We start from the raw sequence: 10,524 nt of genomic DNA on the forward strand, positions 1-10,524 counted from the left end.
GCATTGGAGAAGGAAATGGCCCACTCCAGTGTTCTTGCCTGGAGAATCCCAGGGATGGGGGAGCCTGGTGAGTTGCTGTCTATGGGGTTGCACAGAGTCGGACACGACTGAAGCGACTTAACAGCAGCAGCAGCAGAGGTGATGAAATTGAAGGCCTTGAAGAATGTGTAGGATTTTTGTGTACCTAGAAAAGGGCATTCCAGGCCTGGAGAACAGCATGAACAAAGACATAGACATGGGATTGCATGTGTCATTGTGCTTTTTTGCAGATGGTGGAGGGGAGAGAGAGGAAGTGTGATGGGACAAAGAGGAAGGGTCCTGGCCAAATATGCTGCAGCAGACACATTGAACTTGATAACCACAGAAGATTGCCATTATGGACTCAGTATTTTGGTTGGAGAGGCACAAGAGTGTATGATAGTGCAAAGTTTGGTCACAAGGGCTGGCTGATCAGTAATTGGGAATTGTAGGCATTCACATGGAAGCTGAAGTTGTAGCTGTGGATGAGAGTATAAAATTAGTAATAGCATTTACTGTCATTAACATAACCAATAATATGTCACTAACATAGAACATGATTTCAAGAATTTTTTTACGTTATCATTTAAATTTATCACAAGCAGTACGACAACCGTAGTAAGTTCTAGGTGTTATTTGACAGATGAAAACATTGAGATAGAGACTAAAAGACTTGCTCTAGAAGAGAGAGATGTCCTCAATAATACTAAAATGTCTGCCTCTTCAGGATTTTGTTTAGAAAAGCCACTCATAAAATCAGTCCAGACAGAGGCCATGTTTCAAAGTATAGATGCCAAGTTCTCACCCTCTTCTGAATGCACCTTAGGACATAAGTCAACATGAGGATGGGGTCACAGTGTCTTGGTGACATTTGTATTCTCACTATATGATCAACCTTTCAGAGGATTAGAAATGTGAAACAACAAGGTTCACAGAGCAGAAAAAAGTCTATTCAGGTGAAAAATTGTTCATTTTTTGACTGAGTGATTTTTCTCTGGTCATTGAGTCATGATTGCTTAATGTTGCCAGGTGCTTCAATAATTCCCTCTTTCCTTTTTTGACTATTAGGTACTTTCTCTCACTTTTCCTATTCGATTTTGGGGATTTTCCAGATTCTAATTTACTACAGAGGAGAGAAAACCATTGATTGTTATAACGATAATATTTAGGTAAATCAAGTCAAAGAATAACCAAGAATCTTTCCCAAGACAACAAAATTAATCTCTCTTAGCAATAGGACTGAAACATATTAACATTCGTCTTTGTATTTTTATTATCCAGGCACATTTAAAGCACTGACTTCTGGGATATTGTGCTAATTTCTTTCCTGAGAACCAATAAATGTAGCTTTAAGAATTCTCAAGTTCCTAAAAGCAAAACAAATCATTCTCTTTATAGCCCTTGGCCAGTCAAATGGCCATTTGATAGAAAATTGAGGAGACAGGAAGTCTGACAGATCATTTGCCTAAAGTTTACCTCCTCAAAAGGCCCTTATGAGAAAGTTCTTTTCTAAAATGAGCAGGAATTCGTTTTCCTAGAATATTGACTGCTGAATCTCAGGCTGAAATCAAATCTAGTGTTTAATAATGTAAACCCAGAATGAGCCTTGGATCTACTGCTTTACTCCAAGGAGCAAAGGAGCATAGCCTTCATGACTATTTTGGATTGCCCTTTTTTTCATTTGTATTTTCAGAACAGATAGTGCATGACATTTCAAATATGGACTATGAATGGCCACCTTCTGCCAATGCAAACAGAAACCCTGCTACATGTTGTTTTGGGGATTTTTTTTAAAGGACAACCAAAGATCAGTTTATTTATTTGATGTACCCATGTTTTCATGAAAATATCTCATTTGGATTTGTAAGAATTCTTTAGTAGACATATAGGTTTGATAGATAATATACTAGCAAACTGTTGTTGGCAACCCCATACTATGTATCAAATTTACCAACTTGTTTTCAGCCCCACTATAGCTACCCAGGTCCAAGCCACTCACTATTGTCTCTTGCCTGGGCCACCATAATTGCCTCCTGGCTGGATTTGTAGCAGCCTGAATATTTTTTCAGTCAAAAGCCACTTCATATTCTATCCTACTCAGAACTTCCCATGACTTAGAAGACCCTCAGTAACCAGGCCTTTGCTCCCTTTCCAGTCTTGTTTCGTTCTACTCTTGCCCCTGCCCTCTGGCCTCCATTTGGTTTTAAAACTTAACCAAGGTCTTCCTCCCTAACGCTGTTGCACAGTTGGTTTCCTCTTCCTGGAAGGCTGCCCCTCTCACTTGGTGTGACAGCCTGTTTCTCCACTTTAGATCTCAACTTCATGTCAGTACCACAGAGAAACCTTCCCTTGGCACCCTATCTAAGTGGGACCCACCATTTTTACTCCATTTCTTTGTCCTGTTTGTTTCTTTTATACCAATTATATTTATTTGTTACCTGTTTTGTTTTCTTTTTATTTGTTTTTATTACTGGAAAATTTGAAAGCTCTTTGGTTACAGGGCTATCTTTGTTAGTTCACTAGCATTCACTTAGCACCTGGTACCATGCCAGGAACACAATGGGTTCTTCTACATATTGATTTCCATGTGTTTCAAAAAAGGAACCACAGTGCATTTTTGCTAGTCATTTTTTGAAAATAAAAGAATAGTTTGAGATCTGATTGTTGTCAGCAAGCTTGACTTTGAGAAGACAAGCAAGTTTGGTTTGGTGATATAGGTAACCAAGACACGTCTATGTGTCATTTGAGACACTGGTCTCTAGGCTAAAATGTTATAGTGCCCTGATTAATCAGTAGATACTTGCATCGGTATAATTACAATACTTCTATATTCAGTTACCAAGAGCTATAGCAAAATCAAGTGTGTTGAAAAGAAAACAAGATAAGGAAGGGTCTGGAAACCATAGAGTTTTATAGTAGAAGTCTGTAAAGAAAAGGAGGAACAGAAGATGAGAATTTTAATTTCAGCTGGGCATAGAATTATTAAAAAAGGAGATGAACATCAAAGTGTTGTTATATGGAAGAGATATTCGATTTATTCTAAATTGTTCCAGAAAGAGAACTAAACATCAGGGAAATGTATTTCAAATCATCATAAAGAAAAACTTGCACAATTGCCCCAAAATAAAATAAACTTCCTTGTTAAGAACTAAGGTTTTTGTCAAGACAGATGCTTGGGCCAGACCAATAACCTCTTCAAATATATTAGTGTGGAAATTCTTACACATAGTGACTTATACAAAATAAACATCCAATTCATGTTGGTAAGTAACTGCAACTAGGTGAAGTGATGGACATGTTAATTAACTTGATTGTGGTAATTTGACCATATATGCACATGTCAAAATGTCACATTGTGTACCATAAACATGCATGATTTTTATTTGTCAATTATAGCTTCGATAAAACTGGGAAAATTCATCTTTGGTAAATAAAGGAATGTATTCTAGTGCAAGCTTAGGCCAGGTAGCTACAGAGGTCAAGAAGAATGCTGATACTCCTTGATGTGTCTGGCATTTCCTCTGTACCGATGTCAGAGATACAGAGAGAGCAATCAGCCCTTGCTCCTTGCCTTAACAGAGGATTTTAGAGGAGGTAAAAACCCCTGAGCTGATGCCAAAGTTTTCTTAGAGGAGTTGTATGAGTTGGTCCTCAGGGGATTAAGAAAAACAGGATAGAGAGACTGTAACATTTCAGAGAATTATTGCAAAGGTCCAGAGATAACACTGAGCATGACATAAGGGACAGTGAGCAGACAAGCTGGTTAGAGTGATACGTGCCCCCAGGGGCAGGGAGAAATGAGATAGCAGGCACATAGGAGCCAGAGTGGGGAGTTTGGAATTGATGCAGGAGACTCATGGAAGTTCTGTAAATTATTAAGCAGAGGAGAGACATCATCACAATGTGTGAGGGACATTTGCCTGATAGATGCTCACCACAAAGAGCTGTGCCTTTTAAACTGGGGTGCACTACCCTCACACTCATACACCAAAATGTTGGCCAAGCATTCATTTTACTCGAAGGTTTTGAGGTAAAGATAATTTAACTTGTAAGTAATTGATGATATTATTTTATACCAAGCAAGTATGATAAAACCTAAGACTTCAGAGAAATTCTCTGCACTTTGCAGAATGGCTGTAGGTTCTGCTCCAGGGGCCACCTAGCTCTCTTAGACTCTCTGTGGAAGCTGGTCCTTGGATGGGAAAGTGTGAACAGCCCACGAGAGCAGGTGAAAGAGCAGAATGTCTTCTGATTAATAAACACTGAGAATGTGCTGCTCTGGGCACTGTGCTAAGTGTTGCAGGGTAGAAAGGTGAAGGCAGTGCTGCCCTGGAGTAACTGTTCATCTCATGGGGGAGACAGGTACATAAACAGGTAACTTCAATATATTTTGGCACCAGTAAAAAACCAACTCTGCCCAGAATGGGAGCCTCGGGATAGTATAGGAAACAGCTAGAGACTTTAGTGGCAAATTGAATGCAGAGGCCGAAAGGGATGAAACAAAGACCAGAGCAGGATTTCTGTCCTGGGAGGCCCAAAAATGAAGCTGATGCTAACAGAAAAAGGTAGAAATGTGATGGGCCAGGTGGCCCAGTAGCGGCAGTTACTAAACAACTTCTGTTTAGTACAGACGAGAACTCATGCCTGGGAAGAAAACACATGAAAAAGACAAACACCCACTTAGAGAACTTGCTTGCACCCACACTGTCTGACCTCGCTCTGTACCTCTCCCACCTACCTGTGTTCATGAGCTCATTTACATCAATGATTCTAAGACCCAGGTTCTGATACTTTCCAATTTTTAACTTACCCTTCCTTTTTGAGAAGAAAACCAGTTGAAAACTCCAGACTAACCTTTTCAGTAAAGAACCTAGAATCCTGCAGCTTCTGATAAGAATTAGAATGAAGATCTAACTCATAAAAGTGGAATATACTTTGCAGAAGTTGGAACTTGAACTATACATGTGACTTAGATTTCCAGTTTTTTCTAAGAAAAAATTGTAGCAAACTCAGAACATAGTTTCTGCCTTTCTTACAGAGCAGTGGTTAACATTCATTGAATTGAATTGAGTTGAAAAACAGTGGCACACTGGTAAATGAAGTCGTTTGTTATTAATAATGGTTTTAGAGTAATTGTTGTTTAGTCACTAAATCGTGTCGGATTCTTTTGTGACCTCATGGGCTATAAACTGCTGAGCTTCTCCATGCGATTTCCCAGGCAAGAATACTGGAGTAGGTTGCAGTTTCCTTCTCCAGGGGATCTTTGACCCAGGGATTGAACCCATGTCTTCTGCATTAGCAGGCAGATTCTTTACCACTGACCCACCTAATAATCACAAGTAACTAGCTATTGTTATTTGTTGCTGTTCAGTTGCTCAGTAATGTCTGATTCTTGCTGATCGCCTGGCCTGCAGCACTATCATTATCTCCTGGAGTTTGCTATTGTTACTAGCTAACATTTATTGAATGTTTAGTACAAGCTAGGCACTCTTCTAAATCAGCAATGGTGCAAGAGATGAATTTATTTAATTGTCACACAACCAAATTTGGTGGACATCGTTATTATCTGTTTCATGGATGAGATAAATGAAGTAGGAGAGGTGAACCTATTTGTCCAAAGCAATATAGTTAGAAAGTGGCAGAAGCTTGATTAAGAACTCCACGCTTAAAAGCTCAAACACTGTGCTTGACTCCCTAACAATAATAATCATCATTGCAAATGATTTATATACATACATTTTTAAATGGTTATCCCTATGTAGCTCTTTCAGTAGGTGTTCCCTTAAGTAGGAGTGGGAGAGAACAAATAGGTTACATTGAGAACACCAGAAGTTGCACCCCATCTCAGGTAAACCCATAGGAGTATATGATGCCCAGATATGTCATCTGAGTGCACATCTCAGCAGAAAAAAACTTTTCAGACTTCTGACATAGAAAATTAATCGATGCTCAGTTAAACTCCACACAGCACTTGCAATAACTCAGGGAGCAACATTTTGAGTGTATTGCCAATTAACAGGAACATATGCCACATTTTTGAGCAAATTTATCTCAAAGTATTTCAGAAGTGTGGGCCAACTTTAGATGGTTATTTCAAGCTATGAGCAGATCATCCTCAGCAATTGGTCCTTTAGAGACTGCATCAGACCTGGTTTGTGCACCTCCCAGGTTTACTCAGCCCTGCCTGCCCTTTGGGTTCTCACTGTTATCACTGCTTGGTCCGTGGAGTGCCCTGGCCAGCACGATCACCTAATACCACACCTGCTGCCACTCCCTCCTCAGAGTGATTGCAGGCCTCTTTGTTGGGCCTGTTGGGAACACAGACAAGATCTGACCAGATCTACCGAGGCTTTGACTCATCCCATCACTCTGGTCTCAAATGAAGCATCTTACTGTAAGTCATGGTCTCCAGCTTCTTCAGTAGCTGGCTGGGCAAGCCAAGAAGGGCAGGAGAGTTAATGTTCCATGCAGCAAACTTTGACCATTGAGACATGGATGGTGGAAAGGAGTTTGCTGATAATTCCTCCCCTTGATGAACTGTTTTAAAGCATTGTGGTTTCAAAGAGCCTGTTTGAAATATTAATATATCCTATGCAACTGGGTAGTCAACTGTGTTTCCTTGTGAACCTGGCCAGTTTGTAAATGCAGCAGCTTGTATTTGCTTCCTCTCCTTTCCTGCATCATGTTCCTCTCCCTCTCACTTTTGCTGCCTTAAGATTGTACCACCTCATGAAACCTCAGACTTTGTTTTCTTAGGAACTTGGGCTAAGTTGGACTAGTTACCCACTATATAAATGGCTATTGATCTTACACACACATGTGCCCTCAGATAATCTCTCTTCAAAAAATTTCCTGCTCCTAAAATTCTACTACTTATTTCATTTATCTCTTTCAGCCATTCTCCAAAGTATTGGTTATACAAGAATTATAAAGATAATGAAAAACAAACTTTCTAAAAAAAAAAACTTTCCGATTGCTGGTAATGAATGAAGTTTAGGAAACATTTAGGCCTTTAGAAGCCTGTTGAAGTAGGAAATAGAAGTGGCAAAAGCACTGAACAAAAGTGCTTTGTTTAGATCTTAGGAGGATAGTATTCAGTCTTTTACCATTGAGTATGTATGTCCATGAGATTGCAAAGAGTTGGACATGACTGAGCGCTCACACACACACACATGCACACATATGACATTAGATGTAGGTTTTACATAGATGTCTTTTATCAACATGAGGATGTTCTCATCTATTCCTAGTTATCTGAGAGATTTTTTTTATCATGAATAGGTGTTGAATTATATCAAATGCTTTTTCCTGTATCTGTTGAGATTATCATATGATTTCTTCCTTTGTTCTATTAATATGGTGACCTACATTAGTTAATTTTTTGAATATTAGACTAATCTTGCAACCGTAGGATAAACGTCACTTAGTCATGACATATTAACATTTTTATATCTTACTGAATTTTATCTGTAAATATTTTGTTCAGGCTTTTGCATTTAAGTTCATGGTGAATATTAATCTATATTTTTCTTTTTGTGATGTCTATCTGATTTTGGTATCAGAGTAATACTGGCCTTATAAAATGAGTTTTAAAATGATCCCTCCTCCTCAATTTTATTTAATAAAAAATATTTAATTTTCTATTAAATATTTAATAGAATGTGAAGAATTTGGGCTTGAAATTTTCTTCATGGAAAAGTTTATATTAGGAATTCAATTTTTTTAGTAGATAAAGTACTGCTCAGTTTCCTATTCTTCTTGCAAGTGTTTTAGTAATTTGTGACTTTCAGGGAATTTATCCCTTTCATTTGGCTGTCAAAAATTTTTGCATAAAGTTGCAGACATTTCCTAATTACCTAGGAAATGTTCATAATTACCCTTTTAATATGTATAGGATCTGTATTGATGTTTCCTTTCACATTTTTTTATTTTGGTGACTTGAATTTTCTCTTTTTGTCTAATTATAGCTAGAGGATTATGAATTTTGTTAATTTTTAAAAGAAGCAGCTCTTGGTTTCAGTAATTTTATCTGTAGGTTTTTTTTTTCATTTTATATTTGAATGATTTTGCTCTTGTGTTTACTACATTCTTACTTCTACTTACCAGCCTGTAACCATTTTCAAAAAGGTGACTAGTGGATTCATTTGTATCTCTAAGGAAAGTCCACCAATTTATCTCTAATACCACTTGGGCTTTTATAACAAATGGCAGTTTTTCAAAAGTAAACTGCCAGAATACAGAAAGGCCACCCCAAACACAGCAATCTAAACAAGATGAAAAGGCAGAGAAATACTCAGCAGGTAAAGGAACATGATAAATGCCCACCAAACCAAAGAGGAAGAGATAGGGAGTCTACCTGAAAAAGAATTCAGAATAATGATAGTAAAAATGATCCAAAATCTTGAAAACAAAATGGAGTTACAGATAAATAGCCTGGAGACAAGGATTAAGAAGATGCAAGAAATGTTTAACAAGGACCTAGAATAAATAAAATAGAGTCAATCAATAGTGAATAATGCAAAAAACGAGATCAAAAACACTTTGGAGGGAGCCAACAGTAGAATAACTGAGGCAGAAGATAGGGTAAGTAAGGTAAAAGATAGAATGGTGGAAATAAATGAAGCAGAGAGGAAAAAAGAATTTTAAAAAAATGAGGACAACCACAGAGACCTCTGGGACAATGTCAAACACCCCAACATTCGAATCATAGAAGTCCCAGAAGAAGGAAACAAAAAGAAAGGCCATGAGAAAATACTTGAGGAGATAATAGTTGAAAACTTTCCTAAAATGGGGAAGGAAATAGTCACCCAAGTCCAAGAAACCCAGAGAGGACCAAACAGGATAAACCCAAGGCAAAACACCCCAAGACACATATTAATCAAATTAACAAAGATCAAACACAAAGAACAAATATTAAAAGCAACAAGGGAAAAACAACAAATTACCCACAAGGGGATTCCCATAAGGACAATAGCTGATCTTTCAATAGAAACTCTTCAGGCCAGAAGGGAATGGCAGGACATACTTAAAGTGATGAAAGAGAAAAACCTACAACCCAGATTACTGTACCTAGCAAGGATCTCATTCAAATATGAAGGAGAAATCAAAAGCTTTACAGACAAGCAAAAGCTGAGAGAATTCAGCACCACCAAACCAGCTCTTCAACAAATGCTAAAGGATTTTCTTTAGACAGGAAACACAGAAAAGGTATATAAACTTGAACCCAAAACAACAAATAAATGGCAATGAGATCATACTTATCTATAATTACCTTAAATGTAAATGGGTTGACTGCTCCAAGCAAAAGACAAAGACTGGCTGAATGGATACAAAAACAAGACCCCTATATATGCTGTCTACAAGAGTCCCACCTCAAAACAAGGGACACATACAGACTGAAAGTGAAGGGCTGGAAAAAGATATTTCACACAAATGGAGACCAAAAGAAAGAAGGAGTAACAATACTCATATCAGATAAAATAGACTTTGAAATAAAGGCTGTGAAAAGAGACAAAGAAGGCCACTACATAATGATCAAAGGATCAATCCAAGAAGAAGATACAACAATTATAAATATATATGCACTCAACACAGGAGCACCACAATACGTAAGGCAAATGCTAACAAGTGTGAAAGGGGAAATTAACAATAACACAATAAGAGTGGGAGACTTTAATACCCAACTCATACCTATGGATAGATAACTAAATGGAAAATTAACAAGGAAACACAAACTTTAAATGATACAATGGACCGGTTAGACCTAATTGATATCTGTAGGACATTTCACCCCAAAACAATGAATTTCACCTTTTTCTCAAGTGCACATGGAACCTTCTCCAGAATAGAGCACATCCTGGGACATAAATCTAGCCTTGGTGAATTCAAAAAAATTAAAATCATTCCAAGCATCTTTTCTGATCACAATGCAGTAAGATTAGATGTCAATTATAGGAAAAAACTGTTAAAAATTCCAACATATGGAGACTAAACAACACGCTTCTGAATAACCAACAAATCACAGAAGAATTAAAAAAAGAAATCAAAATATGCATAGAAATGAATGAAAATGAAAACACAACAACCCAAAAACTATGGGACACTGTAAAAGCAGTGCTAAGGGGAAGGGTCTGCAGAGTACATCATGACAAACGCTGGGCTGGAAGAAACACAAGCTGGAATCAAGATTGCCAGGAGAAATATCAATAACCTCAGATGTGCAGATAACACCACCCTTATGGCAGAAAGCGAAGAAGAACTAAAGAGCCTCTTGATGAGAGTGAAAGAGGAGAGTGAAAAAGTTGGCTTAAAGCTCAACATTCAGAAAACTAAGATCATGGCATCTGGTCCCATCACTTCATGGGAAATAGATGGGGAAACAGTGGAAACAGTGTCAGACTTTATTTTTTTATTTTTTTTTTGGCTCCAGAATCACTGCTGATGGTGATTGCAGCCATGAAATTAAAAGACACTTACTCCTTGGAAGGAAAGTTATGACCAACCTAG

This window comes from Giraffa tippelskirchi, chromosome 11 (genome assembly GCF_054371585.1).
Source record: "Giraffa tippelskirchi isolate mGirTip1 chromosome 11, T2T-mGirTip1v1.2.pri, whole genome shotgun sequence".
In the NCBI taxonomy this organism is placed as follows: Eukaryota; Metazoa; Chordata; class Mammalia; order Artiodactyla; family Giraffidae; genus Giraffa; species Giraffa tippelskirchi.